Source organism: Notamacropus eugenii, chromosome 2, assembly GCF_028372415.1.
Source record: "Notamacropus eugenii isolate mMacEug1 chromosome 2, mMacEug1.pri_v2, whole genome shotgun sequence".
NCBI lineage: Eukaryota > Metazoa > Chordata > Mammalia > Diprotodontia > Macropodidae > Notamacropus > Notamacropus eugenii.
This window is the reverse complement of record NC_092873.1, coordinates 435,314,295-435,328,224: the sequence shown is the minus strand read 5'-3', so window position 1 is coordinate 435,328,224 and position 13,930 is coordinate 435,314,295. Positions and strand designations below refer to the sequence as shown.

General features: G+C 42.2%; 3 non-coding genes across 3 annotated transcripts; 1 reads left to right on the top strand and 2 right to left on the bottom strand.

The window, feature by feature from the left end:
- The first annotated feature begins 985 nt into the window (after nt 1–985).
- On the top strand, nt 986–1,058 carry TRNAK-UUU (transfer RNA lysine (anticodon UUU)). The gene has a single exon. It is a non-coding gene; the product is annotated as a tRNA-Lys (tRNA).
- A 258-nt stretch (nt 1,059–1,316) lies between these two features.
- TRNAK-UUU (transfer RNA lysine (anticodon UUU)) lies at nt 1,317–1,389 on the bottom strand. The gene has a single exon. It is a non-coding gene; the product is annotated as a tRNA-Lys (tRNA).
- Nucleotides 1,390–7,672: 6,283 nt separating this feature from the next.
- Nucleotides 7,673–7,745, bottom strand: TRNAK-UUU (transfer RNA lysine (anticodon UUU)). The gene has a single exon. It is a non-coding gene; the product is annotated as a tRNA-Lys (tRNA).
- Between the last annotated feature and the right edge of the window lie 6,185 nt (nt 7,746–13,930).

Here is a 13,930-nt window from a genome sequence, read left to right as displayed (position 1 = left end):
GTACACCGAAGGGAAAGACAACACGCAACCAGTGACGTCCATTGGAGGTAACGCATTAAGGCAGTAGCTACGGTGACCTCGAGGTTTGCTCTCTAGATGTTTTGTATTTTCATTTGGTCATTTTTGATGACCATCAGCCCCTGAGGAGCCCATCTGGGGAGCCGGTCTTGTCAATTACAACTTGCCCAGGAATCAAAATGACTGCAATCCTTGTTGGATTTATTTTGATCCCAGTTTCTACCCATCCACCTTTAGATTCATAATAATTAGTAATGTTAACAAAAATAAGCGTTAGCATTAAGCTAGCTCTTTCAGGTTTGCCAAGAGCTTTCTTTACACATGGGATCTCCCTTAACAAAGAGCTTGAAGTTGATTCACCTCCTAGGTTTGGCCCCCATCATCCTAGAACCAAGGACATGTCCTCTTTCCTCATTGCTGGGGAGGTTTATCTGGATGACAAAATGATATAGAGAAATGAAAGCTTGTTTTTAGTAAATTGAATGTTTTACCCCCAAAAAAGTTCTGTGCATCCACTTCAGTGGATTATTTTTTTTTAATGTACAAGTGTTTGCCTTAGAAAAGGTAGAAGGAAGGTAGAGGAATTGGGGTGAGAGGAACATGCAAATCTATGTCTAAATTCAGCTCTCAGAATGTTCATCTTTGTGTGCATTTTTCTTTCATTTTCTGCCATCCCTTTGATTTCAAGGAGCTTGTTTTCAGATGCCTTCACTGGCTGCTGACCAAAGAGGAAATGGGAATGTGACTGAAGAATCCAGGTCTAATTTTAAAAAAAACATTTTAAAAATGTTTAAAAAACAATAGCATTCTATTGTTTGCAGTCGAAGAAGAAAGAGAAAGGAGCGGTTAGTTCTTGCTCCTTGCGTAGCTGTAAAAGCCAATTCTTCAAGTCAAAATTCAGGGACAACGCGTAGTTTGTCCATTAGGAATATACCAAGTAAGCTGCGGAAGAACACGCTCTCAGAGCGCCCGGATAGCTCAGTCGGTAGAGCATCAGACTTTTAATCTGAGGGTCCAGGGTTCAAGTCCCTGTTCGGGCGTGGTTTTTTAGCTTTGCAAAATTTTCTGACAACATCTGTTAAAATACCACTCACCCACTGATACAAAAGACTTGCCATATTTTGGACTAGCGTGGAAGAAATCCCACAGAACCTTAGAGAACAGGCGGCACCTTATGCGTCATAAGGAAGGCGGAATTTTCCAAAAAGAGCAGCAAACCTGTCTTCAAACAAGCAGTTTCATTTCCCAAATTGCCTAATTAAGAAAGAGGAAGGTTTTAAAAGTGAAAAGTTAAAGTCCGCCCAAACAGGGACTTGAACCCTGGACCCTCAGATTAAAAGTCTGATGCTCTACCGACTGAGCTATCCGGGCTCCTGCCAGCCGCCCGCGGCGCAGCCCCTCCTATAGGAACTCTCCAGGCCGGGTGTCTCTCCCCACCCCTCCGAGTTTGCAATCTTTCCGCAATGCCACAAAAAGAAACTCAGAGCTGGCACGCCGGCACCCACGTGGAAGACGCTCGCCTCCCTCCCTTCGCCAGCCCTGCAGCTCCTGCACAGCCCCAGCCTTCGTCGTTTGTCTGCTTGGTTCCAACAGCTGTCTGCTAGACCAAGTGTCCTGATTTTTGCACTGGAAAGCAGGGCGGCCGCGCGCAGGGGCCGGGCCCGCAGCGTGGAACAGCGCGGAGGGGTTACGGGGTGCGGGGTGGAGCCAGCGGAGGCTGCAGAGCGAGGGGGAGGGGCGGGGGAGGAGGGAGGAGGGGAGAGAGGGGAGAGAGGGGAGAGGAGGGGAAGAGGAGGTGAGAGAGGGGGGAGGAGGAGGGGGAGGAGGAGAAAGAGGAGGGAGGAAGGAGGGGGGGAAGAGGAGGAGGAGGAGGGGGAGAAGGAGGAGGGAGAGGAGGAGGAGGGGAGAGGGGGGAGGAGGGAGGGAGAGAGGAGGAGGGGAGAGACTGAGGGAGGAGGGGAGAGACTGAGGGAGGAGGGGAGAGATAGAGGGAGGCAAGGAGGGGAGAGAAAGAGGAAGTGTGGAAAATGAGGGAAGGGGAGAGGAGGGAGAGTGAGAGAAGCAAGAGACTACATTAGAGCTGAAGGGAGAAATGCAATTGAAGGAGCTAAAAATTTTGGAGTGTGAAAGCCTTTTCAGAGACCAACCTGTCGGTCAACAAGCATTTATTAGGCACCTGCTACACCCTAGGTATATCCTAGTAGTGCTACACACTAGCCAATTCATGGCTCCACCAGCAATGCATTAGTGGACCTGTTTTCTTGAAACCCCTTCAACAATTGTTATCTTTCTTTTTTTTCTTCTTTGCCAACCTGACAAGTGTGAAGTAAAATTTCAGAAATTTGTACTTGTTTAATAGTGATTTGGAATATTTTTTCCTTATGGTTGGGTATAGCTTGAAAACTGCCTCTATTGCTATCCTTGACCATTTTTAATTCAAGGAATAGCATACATTTGAATCAGTTCCTTATATGGTTGTTGTCCTTCGTCTTCAAAGAGGACCAAAATGACATCACTATTGTAAAGTGAAATTTCAGTGTCCAACTGTGGCTGATCAGACCAATACGAGCTCGGAATGTTCTACCACAGGGTGGGCACAGATAGTTCATGTGAATATTTGGGGTGCATATCCCAAATTTGCACATCCTACATTTACTTTGTGCTGTCTCAATTCTGCTTTGCTCAAAGAGTACAGCACCTTTTCTTATGTGGGCACGCCATGCTGAGCGGTCCTGTGCCAGTGTCTCCCATGTTGCATAGTCAAATCCAAAGTTCCTGAAAGAGACCTTGAGAGTGTCCTTGTATCGTTTCTTCTGGCCACCATGTGATCACCTGCCCTTTGCAAGTTCTCCATAAAGTAGTCTTTTTGGCAAGCATACATTTGGCATTTGCACAACGTGGCCAGCCCATTGGAGTTGCACTCTCTGAAGCATAGTTTGAATATTTGGCAGTTCAGCTCGAGCAAGGACTTCAGTGTCTGATACCTTATCCTGCCAGGTGATCTCAGAATCTTCCTAAGACAGTTCAAATGGAAGCGATTCAGTTTCCTGGCATGGCACTGGTAAACTGTCCATGTTTCACAAGCATATAACAATGAGATCAGCACAACGGCTCTGTAGACCTTCAGTTTGGTAGTCAGTCTAATACCTCTTCTCTCCAAACCTTTCTTCAGAGCCTCCCAAACACTGAGCTAGCTCTGGCAATGCATGCATCAACCTCATTGTCAATGTGTACATCCCTGGAAAGTTACACTACCAAGGTAAGTGAACAGCATTCGGAACTTCTCCATTTGTTGCTCTTTCCGTGTGGCAAAGCACCCAGTGCTGATTCTATTCCAGCGAGATTTACAAGGTAGGGGGGGGCCATTGCTCATACAAAAGCTGACTGAAATTTTCCAGGTTATATGGCAAGAGGAGGTTATTCTCCCAGGAGTTCAAGGATGCCTCCATTGTCCATCTCTATAAAGGTAAAGGGAATAGATTGTCCTGTGACAATCACAGGGGGATCTCTCAGTCACTGCTGGTAAAATTCTTGCTAGAGTCTTCCTTAATAGGCTGATCCTTCACCTGGAAGATAGGTATATACCTGAGAGCCAGTGTGGCTTCAGAAAGGGCCAAGGAACACTCAATATGGTATTTGCTGCCCAACAACTCCAGGAGAAATGCCGGGAGCAGAACAGAGGTCTCTACACAGCATTTGTAGATCTGACCAAGGCCTTTGACACTGTAATGGAAAATTATGTCAAAATATGGTTGTCCAGAGAAGTTCATCAATATTGTATGTCAATTTCATGAAGTCATGTTTTCCCGAGTTCTAGATAATGGACAAAGCTCTTGTGCCTTCCCAGTCACGAATGCAGTGAAACAGGGCTGTGTGCTTGCTCCCATGCTTTTTAGCATGATGTTTTCAGCCATGTTGACAGATACTTTCAATGAGGATGAACACAGCATCAAGGTCAACTACCGTAGTGATGACAAGTTCTTGAATCTGGAAAGGCTACAAGCCAAGACAAAAGTGGAGGGAGTGTTGGTTCATGATTTTCTGTTTGCAGATGATTGTGCACTCAATGCAGCCTCTGAAGCTGATATGCAACAAAGTATGGATCAATTCTCTGCTGCCTGTGCTAATTTTGGCCTAATAATTAACACCAAAAAACACAGGTGCTCCATCAGCCACCATCACACCATCCATACTTGGAATCATCAGTTACAACAAATAGAGAAAATATCTCATGTAACTATATAAAATGGTATAAATTTGAATCAGTTCCTTATATATCTCATATAAAACTTTTTAATTTTGCATAATCAAATTGACTGTTTTGTCTTTGTAATTTTTTTCCTATCCCTTGTTTGCTCATAAACTCTTTCCTATCCATAAAGAGATCAATTTCTTCCTTGCTCCTTTAAAACATAGATAGGATGATGCCTTTAAGAGGCCACTAGGTGACCCAGGAGAGCACTGATCAGCGTTCACATCTGGCCACAAACACTAACTGCTTGACCTTAGGCAAGTCACTTCCCTCCTGTCTGCCTGTATCCTCCACTGTAAAATAGAGATAACAGTAGAACCTACCTCATAGCATTGTTGTGAGGATCAAATGATATAATATTTATAAAACTCTTAGTACAGTGCTGGGCATATAGTAGGTGCTTAAGAAATGCTTATTCCATCCACCCTTTTATGTCTAAGACATAATCCAATTAGAGGTTATCTTGTAGTAAGACTGCAGCCTGGGATCTTTGATTTATTGAGTGCTATGCTACTATTTTTGCTTCTCTGTGTGGTGTACAGTATCTGTTCCATTGGAAAAAATGGTTTTTTCCATGTTTTTGGTATCTTTCCCTCCTTTTGATACCTTGTAAATCATTCCCTTGATGTTCTCAGAGTTGTATCACCTTCAGCATGGATCTTCTCTATATCTCCTTGATCCAATCTGGCTGCTTTTTTTCTCTTTGTGGTCTTTCCATTTTCATCTTCAAAAGTCCCTGGGATGACTTGACTTAACTGAATAGATTGCCAAGCTTTCTTTAGACTGATTTTACCTTTCACTGCTTCTCTCTGTTTTATGACATGACACTGGTCAGAATTGTATATCATCCTTTTAAGATTTTTCAAATGAGTTCATATTCAAACATAGTGTTGCTTTTGGTAGCAATCTTTCTCTGGAACATGTCAAATGTCTTCTGAATAAAGTGTTTTCTGAACTCTTGGTCTTGCAGCAATTAAGTTTTGCCTCCCAGATAAAATTATTATTGTTGGTGTCAGTGTCATTTGCATTGTACATTTCCCCTTTGGATTTTCAGTATTTTGTTAAAAACAGGTTTAAATTTTCTTGTGCATCACATCTTTTTCTCTTTTTTAGTATTTTGATCAGAACTCTGACAAGTCACTGGTCTAACTGGTGTAGATAGCTGAATCAGATAACTCCTGTAACAGAAGTCTTCCTGTGAAAATGTAGCCATTGTCATTCTTTGTGGTATTTGGTGCTCATCATGTCTAGTACCTCATAAATCTTTTTTTTTTTTAATAAAGTTTTTGTAATATAGAGACTTGAAACTTCCATATTATGATCTACCAGTCTTTGGCTTTTCTTATTTCTTTGTTCTGAGTCACATTTTCTCATCTGTTTCTCGCTGTCTTCCCTTTTTCCCATATTTGCATTGGTCACCAAGAAGTGGAACATGATGTTGATTCAGTTTGAAGGGTCTTACTAAAGTTCATCATAAAATTTCTCTACCACTTCATTCTTAGTAAATGATTTTAGTGAGTAAGCTGTATTTATTTTCATGATCTTTTTTGCAGATATTCATTTGTAGTGTCATACATATTGGTGAAATGTCCCATGAATAACAACGTTTTTTGTAGTTTTATAAAACCAAATCTATTAGCTTTTTTTTTTTTTTTTGCTGCTCCAAGGAGTACCTTGGAGCTGCTCCTCCATTTAGCAGCAACTTCCTTACTTTGATTTTACTTATGACAGGAATGTCAAGATTGATTTGATTTAGGTCCTCCAACATCATGTTCACTTGTTGATTCCTGGAGAAGAATCTCATAGGCAGTCAGACAAAGATTGGTTACCTAGAAACTGGGTGATTCTTTGTTCTCTGTTCCTTTTTCCATCTCTTTGCTACCATTACCATATCATGTTATCATACATACATCATGATCGTTAGACATTTTTGCAAGGTGATCAAGGAAAAAGGAAAAGAACCTATATATTATAAAATGTTTATAGCAGCTCCCTTTGTGGTGGCAAGGAACTGGAAATGGAGGGGTTGTCCATTAATTGAGGAATGGCTGAATAGTTTGTTGGTGTATGATTGTGATGGAATACTGATGTGCTGTAAGGAATGATGAGCAGGTTGAGTTTAGAAAAAGACTTGCATGAAATAATGAAGAGTGAAATGATCAGAATCAGGAGAACTCTGTATACAGTAACAGCAATATGTTTGAAGAGTAACTGAAGAGCTAAGGTATTCTGAGTTATATTAATATTCAAATCAACTACAAGGATTTTGTGAAAGAAGATGCTATCCACTTCCAGAGAATGAACTGATAAATGAAAGTATGTATTATATGGGGTATGTGTGTGTGTGTGTGTGTGTGTGAGTGTGTATGAAATGTTGGACTTCTCTAGGGAGAGGTTGGGAGGGAGAGTTGTCAAGATGATCCAAAGAAATTTCAAAACAAAAAAAAACAACTAAGAAATCATTCAGGAAGATTGAAGATCTGAAAATAGAAGTAACTATGTTCAGTGACTCACTGATAGTGAATATCAGGTAAGGCATAAAATAAAAAGATAGGTGTTAGTTAAAATATTCACCACTGTGCTGAACAAGAACCAGTGCAGAGTCCAGATTTGGGGATTCTTTTTATTTTTATTTTTTTAATGTTTATTTATTTCAGCATTCATTTCCACAAAATTTTGAGTTCCAAATTTTCTCCCCATCTCTCCTTTCCTTCCACCTCATAATGCCTTGCATTCTGATTACCCCTTCTCTCCATATGCCCTCCCTTCTATCACACCCCTCCCTTCCCTTATCCCCATCTTCTTTCTTTTCTTAATGGGCAAGATAGATTTCTATACCCCATTACCTGTATTTCTTATTTCCCAGTTGAATGCAAAAACAATTCCCAACATTCTTTCCTAAAACTTTGAGTTCCAACTTCTCTCCCTCCCTCCCTCCCTCCCCATCCCCACTGAGAAGGCGAGCAATTCAATGTAGGCTATGTATGTGTAGTTTTGCAAAAGACTTCCATAATAGTCTTGATGTGAAAGACTAGCTATATTTCCCTCCAGCCTATCCTGCCCCCCCACTTCTTCTATTCTCTCTTTTGACCTTGTCCCTTCCCAAAAGTGTTTACTTCTAATTACTCCCTCCTCCCATTTGCCCTCCCTTTTTCCGTTGCAAAATTTTCTGACAACATCTGTTAAAATACCACTCACCCACTAATACAAAAGACTTGCCATATTTTGGACTAGCGTGGAAGAAATCCCACAGAACCTTAGAGAACAGGCGGCACCTTATGCGTCATAAGGAAGGCGGAATTTTCCAAAAAGAGCAGCAAACCTGTCTTCAAACAAGCAGTTTCATTTCCCAAATTGCCTAATTAAGAAAGAGGAAGGTTTTAAAAGTGAAAAGTTAAAGTCCGCCCAAACAGGGACTTGAACCCTGGACCCTCAGATTAAAAGTCTGATGCTCTACCGACTGAGCTATCCGGGCTCCTGCCAGCCGCCCGCGGCGCAGCCCCTCCTATAGGAACTCTCCAGGCCGGGTGTTTCTCCCCACCCCTCCGAGTTTGCAATCTTTCCGCAATGCCACAAAAAGAAACTCAGAGCTGGCACGCCGGCACCCACGTGGAAGACGCTCGCCTCCCTCCCTTCGCCAGCCCTGCAGCTCCTGCACAGCCCCAGCCTTCGTCGTTTGTCTGCTTGGTTCCAACAGCTGTCTGCTAGACCAAGTGTCTTGATTTTTGCACTGGAAAGCAGGGCGGCCGCGCGCAGGGGCCGGGCCCGCAGCGTGGAACAGCGCGGAGGGGTTACGGGGTGCGGGGTGGAGCCAGCGGAGGCTGCAGAGCGAGGGGGAGGGGCGGGGGAGGAGGGAGGAGGGGAGAGAGGGGAGAGAGGGGAGAGGAGGAGAAAGGAGGGGAGGAGGAGGTGAGAGAGGGGGGAGGAGGAGGGGAGAGAAAGAGGAAGTGTGGAAAATGAGGGATGGGGAGAGGAGGGAGAGTGGGAGAAGCAAGAGACTACATTAGAGCTGAAGGGAGAAATGCAATTGACGGAGCTAAAAATTTTGGAGTGTGAAAGCCTTTTCAGAGACCAACCTGTCGGTCAACAAGCATTTATTAGGCACCTGCTACACACTAGGTATAAGTGCTGGGGATACAAAGGAAGGTAAAAGAACAGTCCCTGTTCTCATTCTGATTAGGCCAGTGCTGGGTGGGGAGAACACCACCGCAACCAGGTCTGCACAAACAAGGCGTAGCTGGAGACCCTCGCTCACTCAAGGTGCCAGGAAAGGCCACAGTTTTCAGCAGGCGGACAGATCTTCGCGCCTGCATTGTCCCGTGGGCAGCTGGAAGGGCAGGGCCCTAGATCCGCGCCCCTCGCCGTCAGGGCTAGTCCTAACTGGGCTGGTGATGTGTTTATCTGTAGGTCAGTGGATGTTTATCCCGCGCGTGCTGAGGATAGCGAGGAGAAACATCCACAGCCTCAAAAGTCCCTAACTCTCCAGGAGCTCTGCTGGCAAGAGAGACAGGAAAGCATTTACGAACAAACCGTGTGGCTGTCGCCTCCCATCGCGGGCTGTGGCCCTGTGGGCATCAGACTGAACTTGACTTTTCTCATCTGTCAAGGGAGGATCGTGTGGCCTGCGGTAATAACTAGCTCCTCCGGCTGCGGCTGCGGGGAAGACCAGATGAGATCATTTGTCTAACTATGTATGTTACATACAATGTATACATTTCACACATTTTTAACGTGCGTTATATACAATGTACCTGTTTCACACACATTTATAACATGCACATTGTATATAATGTATATATTTCACATACATATTTATAACACATGCTGAGCCCAGGGGGCTAGTGAATCACTCCCACACCCTCATTCTAAGAGGATCCACGGACAGGACCAGTATTGAGTCTGGTCTTAGGGTATTCTAACCTCTAATGAGAGGTGAGGATAAGGCTACTTTTTACTTCATTCTTCAGCTTTTTAAATTCCCATCCCATTGCTGTGGGGCTCAATTATTATATAATATAGATAGATCATATATGTTTATATATGATATTTACATATTATATATAAAGTTTAGGGTGTTTTTTTTCCCCTCAAGTGTACGAATGGAAATAGCAGCCAGAAAGGAGGAAACTCTGAGGCTAGGAGTCAGTACTTTTTAAATAAGTCATCAGCTTTTCTTATTCATTGCTCAATAAAATCCTTTTCCTTCTATGTCATTTCAAAGAGCCAAGCCCAATACTGAGTCAGACCCATCAGCATGAATCAGAAAAAGTCAGCTTTGGGAATGGTCTATTTAACCCCTATCCTATATCTAAAGCACTTACCATTTTTAAAAAATTTATGGAATAAAACAAGTATTTGCATAATAGTATAATTTTTTTAAGAGGATTGCACATGAAACTGCAAATCTATTGTATACAATGTGCTATTCCTAGTAAACACTTTCCCTCATTTTACTTTATGTTGGGGGTGTAAGCTCAGTTCCAGGTGGACAGTCTCGGGCGGGTAAAGATGAGGACTTCTAAACCTTAGAGTTCTCATGAGGCCCCCCAGGGAACAGCAGGGAATTGAGGTGTGAGACCAAGCTATCTCGTGCATTTCCGCCTCTTCCTGTGAGAAAAGTGCTGGGAGAGAGCATCCCTGCCCTCGAGATTGGCCCAGATCTGAGGACACCTATTGTGATCTAACAGGCACGGTATTCAGGTGCAAACTATGTGGCAGGAGAGCTTAAGTAGGGTCAGGAAAGCCTGAAGGCACTCAGTGCTGAGGGGCCCTTAGAGGACAGAAGGCCCCTCTTCCTTCTTTCCTCTCTTCGCTCTTCCCTCTCCCCTCTCTCCCCACTTCCACTTCTGCTTTCATTCTCTTACTGTAAGATCTTTGCCTCCTTGGGAGATTTCTCTCTCTCCTAAGGAAGAGTTCCCTCTGCACATGTAACCAAGACCCTGAATAAAGCCTAACCCTTGTTCGACTCTGGAAAGTCTCTTCTCTCATACGTTTATCCGGTTTGGCCAGCCGAAGACCTGCGATAGGTAAGGTAAGACTCGGGTAGCCCTCAGGCCTCTAGGCCTGGCAACTTTATTTTGCAGTAAACAATCTCTTATTTTCTCTTCCTCCAATCAACCCCCGTTTAAAAGAAAAAAACCACAAAACATTAAAATATAGTAAATTAAATGTAAGTTAAGTAAAGCAAATTCCCATGTTGGCCATGTCCAAAAATTATTATGAACCTAAATCTATCACATCTCTGTCAGGAAATAGGCACCACCTTTTTTTTTATGTTTTCTGGAAATTTATATAGTTGATCATTGCTTTGATCAGAGTTCTTGAGAATCTCTCTTTTTTTAATTTTTAAAAAATTAATAGTGACAAAAAGCCTTTTTTTCTTCCATCCCTCCCCACAAATGAAAAAGAAAGGGGATAAAAAACCCTGTAACAAATATGCATAGTCAGGCAAAATAAACTCTCAAAGTGTATATGGCAAAAAAATATATCTCAATCTGCACCCAAGTCCATTACTTCTGGTAGGTAACATGTTTCATTTGCACTCCTTTAGATGGCTAATCTCACCCATTCTATTCTGATTCTGATTAATTTTGGTTTCAGAGGTAAACATTATGACCGTAGTGAGAAATACACTCAATTCTCAGTTCTTTGCCTGTTGCATTGAACTGAACCTATAGGAAAGACAGAAAGCTGGGAAGGTGCCACAGAACCAGAAATCAAAAATATTCCCATAAACTGGGATGATGGACCAAAGTCAATTTGATTCAATATGCAAGTATTAGATGCCTGCTGTGTGCAATGTTCTGGGTATGCCCTAGGGCAGAGCTCTAGATTTCATTTGCATCACCTGTTCCCCATGCCTGGTGTGCTTTTCCTCTTTATCACCACCTCCTGGCTTCCCTGGGTTCCTTCAAGTCCCAGCTAAACTTCCACTTTCTGCAAGAAGGCTTTTCTGATTTTCCTAAAAGCTAATGCCTTCCCTCTGCCGATTATCTCCATTTTATCCTAAATATCTTGTTTGGTCATAGTTGTTTGCATGCTGTGTCCCCATTAGATGATGAGCATCTTAAAAACAGGGACTGTCTTGTGCTTTCTTCACAGTGCTGGGGATATAGTAGGTGCTTAATACATGCTTGTTGACTGACAGTGTTCTGTGATTTAGTTGAAGGGTCATTTTTTATTCTTTTTTTCTCTATCAGCTCCCCTCATCACACAAGTCAATTATCAAATCCTCTTGAAGTTTCTTCTCTCTATTGACATTAACCCCATCTCCTCTCACCTGGACTATTATTATTACCTCCTAACTGGTCTTTCTGGTTTTTCCTATCTGTACCCTAAACAGTCTAACTTTCAGAAAACTTTCAAAATCATCTTTATGAAGTATAAGTCTGACCATATCACTTCCCATCCCTAAAATGTGGCTTTCTATTGCCCATGATATAAAATATAAACCTTAACCTGACATTTCAGGCCTTCCAATATCTTATCTTCTCAAACTTACTCCCTTTCGTGCTTCTACGTTCAAAACTAGAGTATTAAATGTTTCTTAGACCACTGTGTTCTGACTGTGCATTCAGCTAGGCTATCTGTCCCTTATACCTGAAATGTAATTCCTTCTCATCTGTCCTTCAGAGCTCTACTCATTGACTGCCTTTTCCATGAAGCTTCCCTGATGCCCAAAGCTCAAAATTGTTCCCTCCCCCTTCACATTTTCCTTTGTCTGGATCTCAATTCTGCCCCCATCACATCCTATCTTGTGTCATACTGACACATTGTGTTTCCTGTCCCCCTCTCCCCTTCCCCCCAGTAGAATGTGGGCTCCTCAAAGGCATGAACTCTTGTCACTGAGAGACAACTCAGAGTAGTGAAAAGAATGCTGAGTTTGAATGAGTTGTCTTGCATTCCAAACTTGTCACTCACACTTACTGGCTGTGTAATAAAAGTTAAGTCACTTAACAACTCAGGGCCTCAAAAGTAAGATATGGAAAATAACTGGTCCTTCTGAGGCTCAAAAGATGATAAACAATTGTCAGCTCTCTTGTACATAAGATGTTTGTTGAATTGAATTGACCATACAGTTGCTGGTAAAGAGAATACAAAATCAATCATGGTAAATTCATTTTTACAAGTAAAAAGGAAAGTGATTTTCATGGAAACAAGGAAAATGTCCAAGTTGAGGCAGAGAGAATAATCAGGGTAAGCTCATGATAGAGGCTCTTGAAGGATGGTAGGATTTCAATAGCTAAAGATGGAGAAATAAATTAGAGGCGAAGAGGTGAGGGATGGAGGAAGGCATTCCAAGAGTACAGAAGGTGAGATGCAATCTTACTGGATGGGACATGATCAAAGGTGGGCAAAGAGAAAATTAATCTGAGATCCTTGTAAAGGGTGAAAATGTGAGGATTAAGACTAGGTAGAGAGAAGAATGGGGAGAATATAATGAAAGTACTTTTAAAATAAATAATCTTGTTTGAAATAGCTTCATAACAAAATAGAGTCTTGGGTCTGGAATTGGGAGGATGGGAGTTGAAATCTGACCTCAGACTCTTATAGCAGTGTGATTCCGGGCAAATCACTTCTGTCTGCCTCAGTTCCCTCATCTGTAAAATGGTCACCTACCTCCCAGGAATATTGTGAGGATCAAATAAAATAATATTTTTAAAGCACTTAGTATACATTCAGTGTTACATAAAGAAATAAGGGTAAATGTAAATGAGATCAGGTTAGAAACAGAGATTGTACAAGTCCTTGACTACAGGATCTATGTGTGATAAAGTTGACAAAACTCAGCTCATGTGATGCTTAAGCTGAATCCAAAGGAATCAGGTATATGTGTCCTGGGAGGCGACAGTGCAGCTGAATTCCAGCTTTGTTAGATCATATTTATTGTTTCTGTTTCAACTAACTGAATTTCAAGAGGGTTCTTGACCAGCTAGAGATGTTGTATGAGGAGCAAGCAGTCAGAGGAGTCAGAGATGTTTATCCTAAGGAGCTTTCCCAGCAGGAGGAGAGCTACCTAGCAAGGATAGTCATGCCTGATGGCTATAGCTATTCTCAGATTTTGAAGGCCTGATGTGTGGAGGAAAAGTAAGAAACATTCTGTATGACTTTATAGTGGCAAACCTGGGCCAGTGGGAAAAGATTATAGGGGGGCATATTTTAGTTTGCTATCAGAAAGAACTTTCTAAAAAGCCAACATGTTCCCAAAATGGAACAGGCTTTCTTATATTCCATTTTGACAAAATGGAACGGGCTCTCAGTTACTAAAAATATTCAAGAAGCTGTGTGAGTATCTGTCAAGGCTCATAAAATTTATAGCTGGAGGACTTTAGAGATTATTAGTGCTGGAGACAGGATTCCTGGGAATATTTGAAGTAAATGGTTCTTAAATTCCTTTCCAAATCTAAGATTTTTGTAACCTAGGGCTCAAGGCTATTTGCATAGGACTCTCTTCATTGGTGAAGAATGATTACTCCAAGGCTACCTGAGGGGCTGGTTAACTAGTCTCTCTTAATGAGGAATTTCTTATATAAATGAACGTGAGCCCCAGTTATACTTTCATTATTTAAATCCCATGTGATCTCAATTTCCCCTGCATTCCTTTCTTGTTTGTTTGTTATTTTGCTTTGTCTTTTTCTTTCCTTTCCTATTCTCTTTTTG